The sequence below is a fragment of the Triticum aestivum genome, chromosome 7B (genome assembly GCF_018294505.1).
Source record: "Triticum aestivum cultivar Chinese Spring chromosome 7B, IWGSC CS RefSeq v2.1, whole genome shotgun sequence".
Lineage (NCBI taxonomy): Eukaryota > Viridiplantae > Streptophyta > Magnoliopsida > Poales > Poaceae > Triticum > Triticum aestivum.
The window spans coordinates 68,327,832-68,346,036 of record NC_057813.1 but is presented as its reverse complement, the minus strand read 5'-3'; the positions used below and the strand labels follow the sequence as shown (position 1 = coordinate 68,346,036).

At 42.9% G+C, this 18,205-nt stretch overlaps 2 long non-coding RNA genes across 3 annotated transcripts; both read right to left on the bottom strand.

Moving 5' to 3' along the window:
• Window positions 1-2,032: 2,032 nt before the first annotated feature.
• On the bottom strand, window positions 2,033-4,040 carry LOC123162229 (uncharacterized). Its single transcript, XR_006481109.1, has 3 exons — window positions 3,677-4,040; window positions 3,500-3,591; window positions 2,033-2,517 (listed from the first exon to the last, which is right to left on the bottom strand). It is a non-coding gene; the product is annotated as an uncharacterized lncRNA (long non-coding RNA).
• Window positions 4,041-9,002: 4,962 nt separating this feature from the next.
• Window positions 9,003-12,138, bottom strand: LOC123162329 (uncharacterized). 2 transcript variants are annotated; one of them, XR_006481229.1, is made up of 5 exons: window positions 10,792-12,138; window positions 10,333-10,678; window positions 10,108-10,208; window positions 9,483-10,030; window positions 9,003-9,362 (listed from the first exon to the last, which is right to left on the bottom strand). It is a non-coding gene; the product is annotated as an uncharacterized lncRNA (long non-coding RNA). The 2 variants fall into 2 exon arrangements; XR_006481228.1 differs by having other exon boundaries at window positions 10,108-10,678.
• Window positions 12,139-18,205: the final 6,067 nt, after the last annotated feature.

The window sequence follows — 18,205 nt, the reverse complement described above, 5'->3', positions numbered from 1 at the left end:
TTTTCGATCTCTGAAGTCTGAAACCTAAGTACCCATATATCTATTGGGTTGATCTGAGCTCCAAACTATATTAGCAATATCTCGGATATAGGAAAATAAAAGCACATTTCAAGTTATTAATATTAACAATACTACTCAAATATCCAAATAAAAAATCAATTGCAGCCGGAACAATATATGTTGTGGGGAAACAATATCAGATATTTGAAGCAACCATAAGAAAAAATTAAATCAACATTTTCTATCATGTAGATCATATCGCAATAAGCTACCGTATTACTGGTAATTCAGGGTTTTGTGTACAAACAGGAGCCTACTACTCAACCAGAGGTTTGCCAGTACTTTTTGTCAGTAAACATTAAGCAAATAGTATAATTCAAAACCTCGAGCAAATGTATGTCTCTCTATCGGTCCTAACTGTCTACATAGACTTTCGTACGAACAGGATATAATAAACTTGGCCAGGCAAGTTGGATGTACTTCCTTAAATTCATGTAGTAGCTTCTACAAAGCAGATTGTATGGAAAACACTGGATAAACTGCAAGAACGAAATTCATGTAAGGTGCAAGTAAGATGGAAAGGTGATACGTTTCAATTACAACTTCAAGTACAGCTTAGTTTTTGCATGTACTGTGGACGTCACCTAGAGACCAATGTCCAAGCACCTCCGGTACTCCTTCCTGGTGTGTGCGTGCTCATGCAGGACGCCCACGTCACCACGTCGACATTAAGCCCCCTCCCTTCCAGTGACGCAAACACCGCCTTCATGCTCCCCACGTACCCCGCTTGGCCCTACATGTTCACAGTTCCACGTCTCTCGGCGGTCCATGGCAGCGAGAGCTGCCGATCTCGTCGAGGCGGCCGAAGCACCGTAGGCGTTGAGCATGACTTTGAGCGCAAAGGTCTCCTGGGCGAGGCCGGACTTATGCAGCGGCGCCATCACCTCCTTCCACCACGCCGCATTGCCAGACCTAGCATGTGCCGCTAGCAGCAGCATGTGTGACTTCATGATCGGCACCATTCCCTGCTACTTCAGTGGCTCGAACGCGGCCTCAGCCTCCCAGACTGCGTCACCTCTGAAGTGATGCATCCAGCTCACAATCCCTCTTTCCACCTTCACATACATAAACTTTGAATTCAAACACTTAACTATGCAATCATATTAGACCTCGGCCAATGGCACATACAACTCGCAATCCGGCTTTCCACCCCACCCTCACACACATACTCTCTCTCTCTCCCTCTCCCTCCCTCCCTCCCTCTCTCTCCCTCCCTCTCTCTCGGAACTACAAATCAAAGTGACACTTGTATTACTCCCAGTTCGAAATTCTACAGAAGCAATCACCAAGTTGAATGAAGCAACAACCTATGATGAACTATATGAAGATTTGATTCATGAGAGAAAGAATAAATCACAAACCCTCAATGGTGAGCTTGACCCTAAGAGGCAGTTTTTTAATGCCCAAGTTAGAAAGCATGGAAAACTTGTTCCTTTGTTCGAGCCTCATGAATCTGATCCATAGAAAATGAGTTTACTTATTTGAAACTGTTGTACTTCTCGTAAGTAGAAACATCAGAGCTAAATATCATAAGAAGCATGCCATTTGGTGGAATATGATTGCTGGACATGCTAGTTTAGAATGTCAGATGAGTGTGTCCTTGAGCAGCAAGTAGTTGAGCATGAAACAGAAGTCCTGACCCAGATTATGCTGCGCCAAGAGTGGGCAGATGCAACGTCTTTCCTCTCTCCCTCTCCAATATTGTAACTAACACCTTTACAAGGTGTCTCTTCATCTTGTATAAATAATAAATAGTCCAACATCAATAGAATCAGAACCGTTGATTCTCAATCATTTTACTTCTAAAAAAACAACACCTGGCCCATACATGAACTTGTACACATCAATTTTTACACACAAAAATCGTATAACTTTGTCACACCATGCATCACAGAAAAATGTAGTTTCAATCATGGAATTTGTCCCTGTCACACCATACATCTCCAATTAACATCCAACTGTACACCCCTGCAAAAAGAACAACCAAATAGCGACTATTTACATACTTCTCCAATTAACAAGAAAAATCAGCACATTTGCACAGCAGTACACATACATGTGCATCCACATAAAAAAATTGTCAAAAAATCCCGGTGGAAGCAGGACACACTGCAGAATATGAAGAAAGTGACCACGTTGGCTGACCAGATTAAACGTAGATCCTGAATAACAACGTTTACGGTAGCTTGACCACAGGCGTGCGCTTCATTGAGCGATGGTGTCGATCTCTCACTCGACACACTGGAGCGTGTCCTCCCCGGCAACCTCTGCGAGGCCCTTGGCCGTTTGACGACCAAGCACTACCTGCCAGACCTTCTTGACGGAGGGCACCATGACCCAAAACACCAGACATTTACTACCAAATATTTAACATCTGAAGAAGCTCTTCCGGTGCTTGCTTGTAAACCATATCTACAATCCTTTGCTCCACATTGTTCTGTTTCTGATATAGAAGACCTGCAAGAATAAATATCAATACCGACCATCCACCTTTCTCATAGTGCATTAGCATATTATATTTTGCTTCCCTTCCAACATATCCAGCTATCCGAATGGTGATGGGCATCTTAGGTATTGGAAGGGGTAGTATTTGACTGCAATTTTGAACAGTGAGAATAAGCCTGAAATCAAACATTTTCCTTCATCTCTGAAGTTTAATATCAATGAAGGATCAGCAAGATGCTCATGGAGTTGCAACACATGGTTTTTATCGAGAAGCATCAACCAAATGCTGCAAGCATTGGACTGGCTAGACATTTTCTCTTCATGTCAGAGTGGACTTGTAAGCATATTCACAAACATTTTAGTAGCATGGTGCAAGGTTTGCAGGCACTACTCATTCAGATCAATCAAATATGGAAATAGCTACACTAAAATGACAATTTCGGAATATTTGTACCCACATTAAATACAAGTACTGATAACCCAATGAAAGTTGTATTGCTTAGCCTAAGTTATACCTGAATGCATAAACTAGTAGATCAAAACATCTAATACCTACAGGTCCATACTGGTGGAGCCATTGAGGTCTAGTTGCGGACATGCTTGTGATGATGCCCCAATCGAATTCAGTTGGTCTGCTAAGATCTTAATTATAAATCGAGCTCCTGGCCTAAATTCCCTGCTTCAGTGACCTGTGTAGACGAATCTGTAGGCTAAGACATGCTCGGAAACTCAAAAGGGCATCTGGAGCACCTACTCAAGGACACAAAAAAGTTGGATGGTTGCACTGTTTTAAATAGCCCGCTATAGCTCCGCTATAGCACGCTATAGCGTTTATAAAAGGTCTTGCGCTAAGAGACTTTGGTCCAAACAAATTAACAAACATTCTAAATAGCGCGCTATAGCTCCGCTATAGCACGCTATAGCATTTGAAAGAGGTCCGCCGCTAAGATGCTTAGCGCGCTATTTAAAACTATGGATGGTTGGCATCGCATACCCTGGACAGCTACCAGCAGGTCACGCCTCCTGGGTATGCCCTACCACAAAAGCTACTATCATGTCCCAAGTTGCCGCACCCGACCTGAAGACCTGAAGCACAACAACAGGCAACATATCAGTCTCAATTTGGGGGGAGAGGAAAGGGAATACGAACTGAGAGGGAGAAGGAGAGGACCCATATGTGGCCGGCGGCTGGATCGACACCACGACGGCCTGACGATACAAGTCCTGCGGCGGCAGCCCCGGAAGGCCAAGAGCTCTTGCACATGCCCTACTCGACATCGTGGGCGATGTAGCTCCGGGTGGCAGCGTCGAGTCCGTCGGTTGTCCGCGTCGTTGACCTCGAGGCCGATCTGGAGGAGGCCGGTCTCCTCTGCTGCCCGCCAGATGGGAAGAGAGGGGGCGGGCGATGATGAGTGCTATGTCGATCGTCGATGCCCAGATCGGGAGAGAGGTAGGGCTAGAGGAATCGATTGGTTCCTTTCAGGAGAGATAGGTTGGGTGGGCTCCTCGGTGGTTTGAGTGTTTTTTCCGGTGGAAACTGGTGTGGGAGAGGAGAGCGACGAAAATTGACGACGTAAGAGACAGATCCTTACTGTTGTTTTAAGTAGTACTAGGTAATTGCCCGTGTGTTGCAACGAGGCAAACATATTCTAGTCACTTAATTGTGTCTAACATATACCTTCAGGGATCATTGGGTTGTATTAACTTCTTCCTCGACTAATTTAATCACTCTCTACTTTCTGTGTAGAGATATGCATAAATCATATTTTTGGACTCCCTTTAGAGACATGCAAAAATCATAGGTATGGGAAAATACACTGATACGGTATGGATAGTTCGAACCTCTAAATCATAGGCATGGATAGTTGGAACCATGTTGGCAAAACTTCCACAACATGGATGGAATAATCAATGTTGTGAAGATGGCGATGTAGAGGAAATATCACCTCTAAATATGCCACTTTGCTTTCATTCTAACAAAAGAAAATTCAAAAATGAATGTCCCACATATATACCTACTTATGTAAAAATTGTGCGTTGCTATGGAATAAAATTACAATTTTCTACAATGTTTAACTAACACTTAGGATTTGCTGTTATATAGATTATTTTAAGAATTGTCCAAAACGTTTGCAACATTTTGCCATGTATAGATGATAAAGCAATTAAAAAAGGCACTCATTTCGTGCTATCAAGCTGCGATCTGTACCCCGGCCCTCTCGGCTCCTTCCCTCTTGTGAGCACCATTGCTGCCATAAAAGGATGTTTCCAAGCAAGTAAAATGCAGGATATCAAGAAATTAGTATCCCATATTAGAGAAAATTGCTATACACAATCTTCAATATATGTAGCATGGATGAACCTAAAGAAATATTTAATATTTCACTGAAAATAGATATGAGTTCAAATAGATCAAGTTACTGAGAATTATAGGATTTTAACACCTTGATTAACTATTTGTGGAAATCTATGATCGAATAAGCTGATTATGCTTCTTACAATAACTATTTTTAATATTTGATTCAGTGGATCATAAATATATATGTAGTTTCATTCTATATGAAGATGTTTCGAAGTCAGTAAAATACAGAATATTAGCCCATATTAGATAAGATTTTCAAAATTGTTAAACCGGATATCCAATATGTAGCGTAAAGCAATATAACCGTAAAAATGAACATGTTTAATAAATTCGAGCTATTCTCATGAATTTCATTTAATCAACTCAAATTCTGAATATAGTGGGCTAGAATGCTCAACGTTGTTTTACGTACAAAAATTCCTGAAACATTTACTGTCTTCAATCATCGGAAATTGTTTTTGGAGCTCGGCCCTCCAAATACAATATTCAATTTTAATCAAAAGTCATATATTTACGTTTCAAAAAATTGTGAAATAAAAAATACAAATATACATGAAGGCATAACACACGTGTGTGTAAATTTTTAGAGCAATATACATTGAAATGAGGGATGTGCAAAACCAAATCCTGGGGCTTTTTAACACATGATACTATTCATCCTCCCAGGCCATGATTTTATCTTTTTTTTGTACAGATCACATTTCAAAGTATTTCATCATAAAAAGTTACACACATACACATAACATCCTTGTTTACTTGCACGGTTTTTTTCAGATTTTTTGAAACCGGAAAGTTTGAATTTTGATTTTTTCAAAAATTTCGAGCTCGAGTGAGCTCGGTCACCAAACGTCTGTTCTCATTCAATCATCTGCTATTTGACGTCTATATTTTATATAGGACCATCAAATAAATCTAGAACCACCATTTGGCGTCTTCATGTATAGTTTAGTTTATGATCATTGTTTGCTGAACAACATGGTCAGAACATCAACAGCAAAGAGCAAACTTTAGACTTTCCTTCAAATCATCTAAACCAATAGTATGCATAAGTTGTAGACAGAAAAGACAATGGCAGTCCAGCATAAGACAACAAGGTGCACATGTGCACGCACACAACAATACTTACAGTTTGGAAAGAGGATAATGTCTTCTGGTCGGTACAGCCCTCTACTTGAGGTACAGAGGTTGTCACCGATGAAAATGCCGTTCAGTGGAGGCTTGTAGCGCTGACATGCTCTGGCATGGCATCGTCGCGCTGCTGCATGGGTCGCTAGTGATGCCCCATGCCCGCCGCCTTAAGGGCCAAACAATGCTTGCCGTACGAAGACCCTTGCCGCATTTATCGAAGCTGGCTTGCTGCAATCACCGAAGTCCAAAACGCACTGCGCACCTCACCAGACAAAACATCCACAGGCCGCAGCTCCAGTGGCGGACCAGAAAGGTGTGAAGCAAGGGACGAGAAACCCCGTGGTGTTGCCATTGAACAACAGCAGCAGCAACTCTCGCATCTATGCATCTCCTTCCTGGATCAAGCGCTACACCCCTATTCCCTTCCCTCGCTGCCATCTCCCTTCGAGTACGTGCATCAACGCCACAACGCACACCAGCGCGTGGTCACACACCTTGGCTGCATCGCTGCACAAAGAGCAGGCGGACCTCTATCCCGGCTAGCGACCCGCCTTCCGCCTCCCCTCTTTGCCGCGACGGTGACCTCTCCTCTACTCGGGACAGTTCCCTCTCTCTCCGCCATGATCGACTTGACGCGCCCATGGTGGATCTAGTTGAGCCAGGCCAGAGAGGGAGGGTTAGGCATCTGGTGGGTGGCGGCTGGGAGGAGCGAATAAAGGAGAGGATTGAGGGAATGGTTAAAGGAAGGAAAAGGAGAGAATACCGTCCGTGATTGACCTGAATTAATACGTTAACCAAATATGATATTCATTGCCATCTATGAATTGAATGGATTACCAAATATTGGTCGGGGGAGAGGGAAATCGCTGCAGGGGTGGAAGAGGACGGACGAAAGGGTGGGAGGACGTAAGAGGGGAGACGGAACCTTACGGTTCTTTTAGGTAGTAGAGACTAGTAGAAAGCCCGTGCGTTGCCACGGGCTTTTGAAATATTTGACTGAAGTTACATAAATATAATGCATGTTAATTTTTCCATGTAGAGAAAAGATAGCACAACACAATCGGGTAATAATTAAAGTCCACTTCACATGCAACGTAAATTGATTAAAAAGGTAATTCGATGATGTATAAATATAACATGATTATCCATCTAAAAATCTGTTACAAATGAAAATCTATTTGATGCGCTTACGAAATTCTTGCACAATGTCAGGAATGTTGTCTATCCAATTTTTTAGTTTACCTGCCCAGCCTTATCCTGACCTCAGCCACACTCTCACCGCACCCGCACCTCTCACTCTCTCAACCACGCACCCCTTACTCTCTGCGTTCCTGTGCCGACAATACATAAACGATGAAAGTGACAGTCATGAACTACATTCTTCCTCAGCTCTCCACCCAAATAGATCTTCCTAACACAGTTCCACAAATTTCTTCTATTTCTATGATTGCTCATGATGGATTGCGCAAACGAAATGTTGTAACATGTTGTGCCAGACATCCCTCTAAACACCGCAACCTCCGCCACCTGAGATGGCTTGTACCCCGCCTTCAAATCCGTTAATCCCCCTGCCCCTTCTTAGCCAGCGATGACCCACCTCTGGTTCTTCTTCTTCCTCCCGTCGCCACTGCGTTTTAATTCGACCACTCTGTCGACCCGCTCACCCTGCAGCTGGCGTGTGCTACCACATATCGCGCCTTGCTTGAGTCACCACCTCCATCGATGCCAGCCATCCCTCTAAAACCTACCACCATATTTGGTGCCCACGACCTCCCGCATCCGCATTTGAGACCGTTAACCCCTTGTCTTTCCTCCCCCGCCAACACCCCCTGTTGCAACTACTATTCTTCTTTCTCCCTCCACCTATTTTTTTTTCTTTGTCCACTCTATTCACCCACCCACCTCTACTGACGGGACATCTCGCCATCGTCATCCACTAACAGCAAGTGTTGTCACGCGCTACCTCATCGCACCCTACCCGAGTCATCGCCTCCGCTGCCGGCCAACCCTCTAAACCGTGCCAACCTCTAGTGCCGGCGACCTTCGGCACCACAATCTCCATGGTTGGCCATATATGAAGAAAAGAAGAAGGATCGAGATGGTTCTTTGAAGAAGTCATACCATCTCTTGTTGCACATCATGTTCATGGATCATAGGCATACTCTCTTCTCTCACCGTCATTATCACCTTTTTAGACTAAAAAATCTAACACTCGTGTTCTGAATAATCAGTCGTATAATTCAATTTCAAGAACATGTCATGGGTGATTTCGTGCCATACTTAAAAAACAATCATTTATGCCCAGGAGAGATTTGGCACGTTACACCGAATGCCATGTAGAAAGCGATACCCGATTTGAATGGATACATCGTCTTCCTAGTGTTGTACAAGTCTCAGATAAATCTCATTGGCATGCAAACTTGAGCTACTTTGCCATCCATGTTGCCAGGACATTTGGAGCCCATTCTCATTCCCCTATGCCGTGACGTATGACGACCACCTCCATCCATCTTGCTAGGACATGTGGAGTCCTGATGTTGCCGTTCACGTTCCCGGCAACACCGTCCTTGTTCCCTGGCACCGCTGCTCGCACAGCCTTGGGTTCAAAAGCTCACCTTTGAAGTCTTCAAAATTCAAAAAGCTAGGCACTTCAAGCAATGATGCTATCATCAATGTACATTGTTGGCCTCCTTGTCTAGCGCTTGAACTCTAAAATGCTTCAACGGCCTCATCTTGTTGTGATAGAAAACTGAGCATACCAGTTTAACATAAGATATATCCTGATCACACAAATCATACATATTCAAGCCTTCGAGAAAAAGCACGTGAATGAAGTATAGTCGGCCAGTAATTATTGTCAATGCGAATAAAATCCTTATCAGCAACTAAAAAAGTACCAGTGCTTAATCTTCTAATTAGACCAGTTATTTCTGTCAATGAGAATAGAATTATTATCAGTAGTAAAAGGAGTTACCACATAATATCACTTCAGCTTTAGTCACACAATTTCAGAGTTTAGAAACTGCTTTCCGAAACAAGTTACAATGTAAATTAGTTAGTTCACCTATTGGAGGAGTGGTTCTGCTTCATGGCGAACAACACATCCACCTCCTTCATTTTGAGCTGAAGAGCGGGGAACCTCTCAGTGATCTTGTTTATTTTAGTACGTACATGTCCTCCATGCATGAGGCTCAACCGGGTCTAGGTGTTGGCCACTTTCCTATTGATCTCCATGTACCGGCATTGCAGCTCCAGCCACAGTGACGCCCGCACGAACCCGCATTCAACGACACTCCACACAACGTCTTCCACCAGCCTCTCTACCTCCCGGAACCACTTTGTCAATGGACGTCATCGACGCAAAATCCTGAGCAGAACCATTGACACATAATTAGGAGCCACTGACTACTGAACAAGATCAAGATTTCCATCGTGTTCAAACCTTCATACATCCCATAGATAGACATGTCATGTAGGCATATGTTACCTTTGCTCCGTGTGGAGAACTCGTTACAAACCATGTGGACTATTTCATCTATGAAACCAATTAAAAAATCATGGTTAAGAAAATGTAGAAGATTATAAATAGCTAATGCAGTTGAGCTAAAATATGAAAAGTCAAGGGAGACACCATTGTGTCGCAACCTGAAGCATTCCATCAGAGATAATCCCTGCACCCCTTAAAATTTGAAAAGAGCAGAACATCGCTCAAGTAAGGAGATAAATGGTACTCTTACTTAGAAATTGAACAAACGAAAAAAACTAATCACTGAAAAAACAAAATGAAATCTGATAGCTATCATTTCTGATACTGGAAGCTACAAAATAGAAAACTACATTTAGATGGGAACAATCAAATATCCTAAACCGTGGAAATATTATAGCTATGGTTTCCTCTCTTTTTTCTCTTTCGTGTCATTATGAACTCCTGTAACTCTCCTAGCTATTGTGCTCGGTTGCTTACATGTCTGTTGTGAATTCCAAGTTGAAACCGTGTTATCTTCTCCAATAGCTCCTCCATGGTTCCGTGCCCCCCTGATGGTCAGAAAATTGTAAGCAAGCTATACTAACTTATCAGCGATGATGTTAGAATGATTAGGAAGATCGCTCACCTGGAAGAGATATGAATGCTTCGGATTGTCAAGCCATCTCTGAATTTCCTCTCGTGCATGTCAGATGCAACCTTTACTTCTCCCACACTCTCACCTTATGTCTGTTAGTACAAATTAAAGTGAAACTCAATCCCTCTGCCCCAAAAATTGCATAGCCAGCATTTCAGTACGACGAAGTTAAAATATAAATGGTTGGGTATGGAGTTCAAATCCAGCAGGGATAACCTGATCTTCCATGTGACTTCTCAGGCGTAAGCCTATATTCATATGACAACACAAATGAAACCTTGACCAAATTCATGGAAATTAGTATCTGTTACTTCCTTGCATGAAAATTCGCAGAACTTGTAGGCCTAGAGACAACACTGTACAACATGATCAGTTCATTCACAGTTCAATTTCAGTATGAATGAGTACATGCCTGAATTCCAAACACCAATACACAACATGATTAGTTCATTCACAGTATATTTCTGACTACACATACACAACGCTAAGATGTACACTACATAGATAAATATCTAAAGCATCGAAATTGCGTACCTTGAAGAGCTTGAGAGCCGGAATCACTCTGCAAAGAAAACCCCAAATGAGGAAAAACTACTTAGTGCACGTTGGTCAGGCAGAGCACATGCGCAAGAAGCGACTTGTGCAAAAGAAGAAGCTGTATATGGACGTACGTACCCGACGACACAACGGCCACCATCGAGCACAGGTAGCAGTCGAACGTCCACCGCGGCACGTGATCGTCCGTGCATATCTCCTCAAATATGAAGAAGGATAAACTAACTTGGCGAGGAGTCGAGGGACTGATGGGATTGAGCCCACGCCGCAGCTGCATACCGATCCTGCCGCCATGGGTAACAAGTTTGAGGAGCCCAGGGCCGTGCCGGCTGGCATGGCAAGCACAAAGTAGAAGGTCCTGTGCCGAAACCACGCCCGCTTAGTTTTGGACATCCGGACCATGGCATCGTCGATGGCCTCCTCTTGTCGCCTGTTCGTCAAAATGGAACTACAATAAAAAGAAGAGGTGCATAATGCATTTTAATTTTTAGCAGAAAATATATGATCAAAGAAGATGAAAGCAGAGACTATGTTAATATAATATTACCGATGGTACAGAACCATCAACCATAAAACATTTGCATGTCACAACTCCCAGTTCAATCAAATTCATGTTAGAACTGGCAGTAACCACCAAAGTCTTGTATTCTACGATCCTAACCCCCTCTCCATGGTAACAAATCTATCGATCGGTCTTTTCGTTGCAGGATTACGCGAATACAGATGGGTTGGAGTACATTTGCCCCCATTTTAATATAGCAAATTACAAAAAGCCTCCATGACCCCATAAAGTAGCCAACGGGTTTGCGAATACAGTGTTGCCTGTATCCAGGAATGTTTAATTCTCTTCTTTTCTTGTTTTTTTTCTGCCTCTCTACCCCAAGAGGTTTTGGGGAGATGAGGTTATCCGGGGTGTATGATCACCAGAGCCCAAACAGTCAAACCTGCGACACGTGCCTCCTCCAAGGACCTCTTTACTTCGAAAATCTCAAGCCCCCAATCACTGTCCTCGCTAACATTGTATGGTACATACAAATCAAATTCAGTAACTTGGTCATTTCTTGCATGCAATAAAATGAGAAGTCCTTTTTCACGCACTCCCATTTTACATTTTTTTTTGAAAAAAATATCAGGCATCTGATCTAGAAGTTTGAAATGCAATGAACAAGTTAAGTAACTCTGAAGAATTGCGAACGCTGAGCGTTTATTTCATAATTGTGCAGTTCTAACCTTAGTAATAATAATAAGTAGCAAAGAACTTAAGGGGTAAGCACATAGCTAATCAATATTTACTACCAAGAATTCTGCGGTTCTATTTTCTAAACGGTATATCAATTAGCTCTGTCTCACAATTGCTCATGTTCTACTTATGTCTGAGATGATGTGGTCAGTCAAAGAAATCCTAATGTCAAGTATCAAATTATTTGAAAACACACATCAGAGAAAGTTAGATACTTGTGAACTCCAAATGCGCGAAATGCCTGAAGAATGAATCAATTCTTTAGAGTCTGCGGAAGCTAGAGCACCAAAAATAAGTATTATGATCAGAGAAAGTTGCTTAACTACATTATCTCAAAATTTCATTAGATACTACAGCAGCAGCAAGAAAGCATCATGATTCAGCTTATGCAAGTATCATAATGTGATCTCATGGAAGAAAAGAGTAAACTGGTCAGCTTAGGCAACTACAAGAATTTCATCTTACACCATTCTTTTATAGTTTCAGAAGAAAAAAAACAGCACAAGTGCACAACCTTTAGGAGCTGAAAATTACTGGATAACATCTCAATGAAAAGCTGCTATGACACAACTGCACAAACAGTATTATGCCGAGAGCACCAGCCAACGGCAAAAATTGATATTGGTACCTATTAGTGATTGCCTGGGTAACGGGGTACACGCATCAGGAACTGACATAGTTTCAATTCAATTTTCTGAAAACATGCTTGTGAAGTAAAGTTCAGACCATTGTCTTATATTTAAAGCTTTAGCTAGTTCAGCAATATCCATCATTGGAACACCAGGGAGATGGACTTCTCCATGCAGCGACGTGCTCACTGTTGCTGTCCTCCACCCTACATCCCCAGTACCGTCGTCGCCGCCTTGGTCGACGGCATGCGACGTGTATTGTACACTGAGGCGTGCTATTTGATATGATTTGTCTGCCATCTTGTCTTTATGAGTGCGGTTAGCAGAGTCCTTAAGGGTATTTTGTCATGGAAAGAAAACAGAGCACGAATTCCTATTCATTTGTTTCTCCTTGTGTGTATGCACGTCATCTTACCAGATTTCACCTGCTTTTTGAGATTCCTTTCAGGCTTGCCAAATACTACAGTTGATTAATTTTTTGTATATAATTTAATACAGAGAATAAGCATTGTCGAGGTTAATATCGAGATCAACTCAATACTGACCGAAGCAAATCTAGATCAAAGCAAACGGGAGCACAATGAGCTTGTGTTATTTTTACCAAATAATCTAGAATGTTTACAAATGAAAATCCAAGAGATAAATAATCAACCTGGCTAAAATCCCAATTAGAGTGCACATTATGAGTAGCACATGTATAACCCTAAAGGGAGATGCAGAACACCAGATGCAACTCTTTTTCGCAATCAAAGTTTGAAACTATCAATGCTGCTCTGAGAATGCTATGTTCACAGAATTCATAAGTTGGATTATGCACCAATGTATGGACCTTTTCTTTTTGTTAGCTTCATATTTGCTATAAAATAAAGAATCATACATGTTTACACAAGTTATGCTCCATATCACAGAAAAAGGTAAGAATGTGGAATATTCCATATGGAGGAGATTCCGTAACAACCAATGATGAACTGTATACATAAGGATATAACATTTTGGCCGAGAAGTTTCACGGATGAACGCGGGTTGTGAATGCCAATACTCTAAGGAGTACAATTTAAACCACCATCACTGATTACTGCCTTCCCACTAAAAAATGATTATTCGCTTGAAACTGTGTGGTTTCTACAGAACTGAAGGTTAACGTTAGTTTACTTTTTGTAAAGTACCTTTCAAAGATAATAATATGGAGATGTGGTCACCAGTTGTAGTAAACTGCAGATAAGAACTATTATAATATCCCTCAGGTGCACTTACAACAATTATAATACGAACGACGTGAATCTGCAGAAAATGATTGAGGGATGCCAAATAGAAAATGACGGCGGAAATCTAACTAAGAAAACGCACTTGTACAAAGTCCCTGAAACATGGACCCCAATTGTTAACCCTGTAAACCTGAAGGTCAAGTGGGACGATAAAATAAAATTAGAACCTTCTCATCAAGTAAAAGTGTAAAACATATGGAAGTCGCGAAACATAGATCACAATTATAAATCTGTAAACCTGAAGATTCCGTGAAGAGCAATGACAGAAAAGCAAAAAGAGTAGCTATACCAGCAAAGGTTAAAAACATTTAAAATTTTGGCACATAAGCACTCACCAAGTACGAGTTCTATAACTTCAAAGTAATAACGACGCCCTCCTGAAGCCTTGATCATGTTCAGCTATGCCAATTTCGTATTGACAGAGGTTGGTTTAACCTACGAGAGCACAAATCAAAACCATTTTATGGTCTACTCATCACTGAATGATATGTTATGTAGAACATGTATGTTTGTCAAGCCTCGCAATACTGCATGACCAATAGCTATAGCCATACCCTGCTATAAAAGTTCTTGAAATCATTAACATCACCTTCCTTGAAAACTAAAGGAATATATGGCTGGAGAGGAATGCAAGAACTTTCGGAGATCGCCAACGGCAGAGTGATGAAATCCTTGCAGCAATAAGGCAAGACATGGATTCGTGGAGACTTGCCGGGGCCAAATGCCTGAAAACACCACTTGGTGACCCAGGCTGATTTCTGAATTTTTGTTGTCTAACGGCGTTCCTTCTAGTGGCGCCAACTCTGTAACCCCCCAACATGATCACTTGATCATGAACCTTTTTTCCCGCATGCTCCCTGCTTAATCAATGAAGGGTCTTTTACATATGTGTCCCTAACTCGAACCCACTACTCACATTTGCCCCTAATTCGAAAGCCTGCTCAAAAATGCCCCTCCGCCGTTAGGTGCCCTTACAGGAATACCCTTCCGCTCCGTTTCCGTCCGGTCAAAGGGGTTTGACCGTTTACGGGGCGTTTACTGGACATTTCTACCCCTCCCTCCATGTGTCACTTACTGGTGGGACCCACTCTCAAAAAATAAAATGGAAAAACCCTTTCTCTCACCCCCTCTCTCTCACACACTTACATGTGGGGCCCCTCATCCATAGAAAAAACAAAACTCTCTCTCACCTCCCCCTCTCTCTGTCTCTCTCCCTGCCGAACGACGGCCCGACGGCCGCTACCTCTCAACTCCGGCGAGAGTGCCGAACGGGCGCCTCCTTGGCCGCTGGCCTCCCCTGACGCTGCAACCCTCTCTCCCTTGTTCTCTCTCTGCCGCTTGCCTTCGTTCCTGTCCCGCCCTCTAGGCCTGTCACGCAAGCACTCCAGAGAGCGCTCCGTCGCCGGCGTCTATCAAGTACATGGCCAACGGCAACCCGAAGCGCCGCCACCTCGCCAGGAATCTCATACGCCATGACCTCATCCTAACAGCCTATGATTTTGACCAGAGACGTCCAGGACAAAGCACCACAACACATCTACCCCACTGCCGAGCTCGGACTGCGGCCTTCGATTCGATGCCGTTCAAGCACGTGAGCCGCTCCGAGCGGCTCCTATGGCATCCTGATGTACCAAAGAAGACCTGGGAGTCCTCCATAGCAAGCTCCATGGCCTCGGGCCGTCTTCCCCATGAGCTCTGAGCTCGGTCATGGCCACCATCGTCGAAGTCGTCGCTCCAGTCTTCCCCGAGCCCCAGCGGCGTCGCCATCATGCTCCTAGTGAGCTCCTTAATGGCACACGGATGGTTTCCTCTCCCTCCCCCTCGCATGGTACCTGCCGCACTTGTGCCGCCCGGAGCCGCCGCGAGAATGGTCGCCGCCGTTTGCTCCAGCAACCATATGGTCCGAAGAGCACATCGCTGGACGCGGTTGAGCAAGGGCTATCACCTTGTTCCCTCAGTTGGCCTCCTCGTAGCCTCCCAGCGTGCCTCCGCCGTGGGATTTGGTCGCCGCCGGCAACCGTCAGACTAGTTTGAACAGTCATGTTCTTTTTTCTTTTTTTTTCAAGATCGGCCCCACATGTAAGTGTGGGTGACAAAGAGGGTGAGAGAAAGTGTTTTTTCGTTTTATTTTTTAAGAGTGGGACCCACTACTAAGTGGCACATGGACACAGGGGTAAAATTGTCAAAGAAATGGCCAGATAACGGTCAAACAGCTTTGACTGGACGGAAACGGCACGGAGGGGCATTTTTATAAGTGCAACTAACGGCGGAGGGGCAAATTTGAGTAGGCTTTCAAATTAGGGGTATATCTGATTAGGTGGTTCGAGTTAGGGACAGAAATGCAAATGGCCCATCAATGAAAAGCCAGTAATGCTGGATCTTTCAAAAAAAAACTAAAGGAAACAGATTCACGACAATGCCTATGGAACGGGCAAGCATGAGATGAAGTCAACCACTAAAATAAAGATAAAATAGAGAGTACAGCCCATAGCACATACCTTGTCAGGGTACATGTTCATGACGGAACCTAGTTCTCACGTCGACCACATCCAGAGCGTCGTTGACTACCATGTTTGCGAACATGGTGTACTGAATTCTGCGCGTGCCTCCGGGGCGACGGGCGACGAAGAGGTGCCTGGTCTCCAGGAAGCCCGAGCTTGGTGGCGGCGAAGTCGACCCCGATCACGTCCAGCTCCCGACTGCTGGCGAACATCCGCACAGGAAGAGAAGCACAACACAGCTTGGGCACGCGTCCTCCATATACACAGCGCGGTCGCGCGTCACGGCGAACAGCACAGCGGCGCAGTCCCACGTTGCCTCCGCTCGCCCAAATCGCAGGCACCAGGCATTCAGGCGAAGCCGTCGCTGCCGCGTCCCCAAACTGATGTGGCGTTTGAATCCCAACCCACGGTGGCTGGGTCCGCCGACCCAATGCGGCGACCGGCAGGGGGGGCGAGGATCAGCATGGAAGAACCAGTGGGGTAGGAAACAGGAGAGAGAGGGGCAAGGGCGGTGAGCGAGGATGGGAGCGGAAGCAGGACGACCATGCGGCGGCGGCGGCGGCGCTAGGTCTAGGTAATCGGGGAGAGGAGATGAGACGCTCGTTCCTCGGTTTATTTACGGTGGTGGAAGGATGACGAAAATAAATCAGCGAAAATAAACCACGCAGACTATTCACCAAGTGCTCCATTAGGAGTAGAGATATAGATATAGATAGATATAGATATATAGATATATAGATATAGATATACCAATATATATAGATAGATAGATAGAGATAGAGATTTTTTTTCCTTAAAATCCATTATTTATTTTCTAATGAAAATCGCATTGATGAGATGGATCGGTTGATTTTGGTAAGTTAGGAAAGTTAGATCTGTGGTTCAAATATATATCGGTCAAGTAGTCAATCGGATTTTTCCTTAAATTCCGTTATTTGTTTTCCTTAACATTTGTTATTTTTATATACTAAACAAATTGCAGTGATGGGAGGAACCGATTGATTTAGGTAAGTTAGGAAAGTTAGACCTGTGATCTTTTGTACCTTAGGAAAGTGTTGGTTACAAGGAAAGAGTGGAGACAAATATCTCTACTCCTAATATCATGGTGAGGTTATTTATTAAATAGGTACATAAATGTTTTCATGATGAGGTTTATTTGTTTTTAGAAAACTCATTATTTGTTTTCAGAAAATCCGTTATTTGTTTCCTAAAATAAATTGCATCAATAAGAGAGATCAATTGATTTAGATAAATTAGGAAAGTTTAGTCTGTGATTTTTTGTACGTTAGGAAAGTGTTGCTTTCCTAAAAAAAGTAAGAGAAAAATAAACAAACGTGGAGAGTGGTGGTGGGAGGGGAGACAAAAAACCAGACGAAAATGGTGGATATTATTCAACCAACTCATCCATTAGGAGTAGAGATTGTTTTAAGTAGTATATATATATATATATGTATATGTATATATAGATAGATAGATAGATAGATAGATAGATAGATAGATAGATAGATAGATAGATAGAGATAGAGATTTGTTTCCTTAAAATCCATTATTCATTTTCTAATGAAAATCACATTGATGAGAAGGATCGGTTGATTTTGGCAAGTTAGGAAAGTTAGGTCTGTGATTCAAATATATATCAGTCAAGTAGTCAATCGGATTTTTCCTTAAATTCCGTTATTTGTTTCCTTAAAGTTCGTTATTTTTATTTACTAAACAAATTGCATTGATGGGAGGAATCGATTGATTTAGGTAAGTTAGCAAAGTTTGACCTGTGATCTTTTGTACCTTAGGAAAGTGTTGGTTTACAAGGAAAGAATGGAGAGAAAAATCTCTACTCCTAATATCATGATGAGGTTATTTATTAAATAGGTACATAAATGTATTCATGATGAGGTTTAT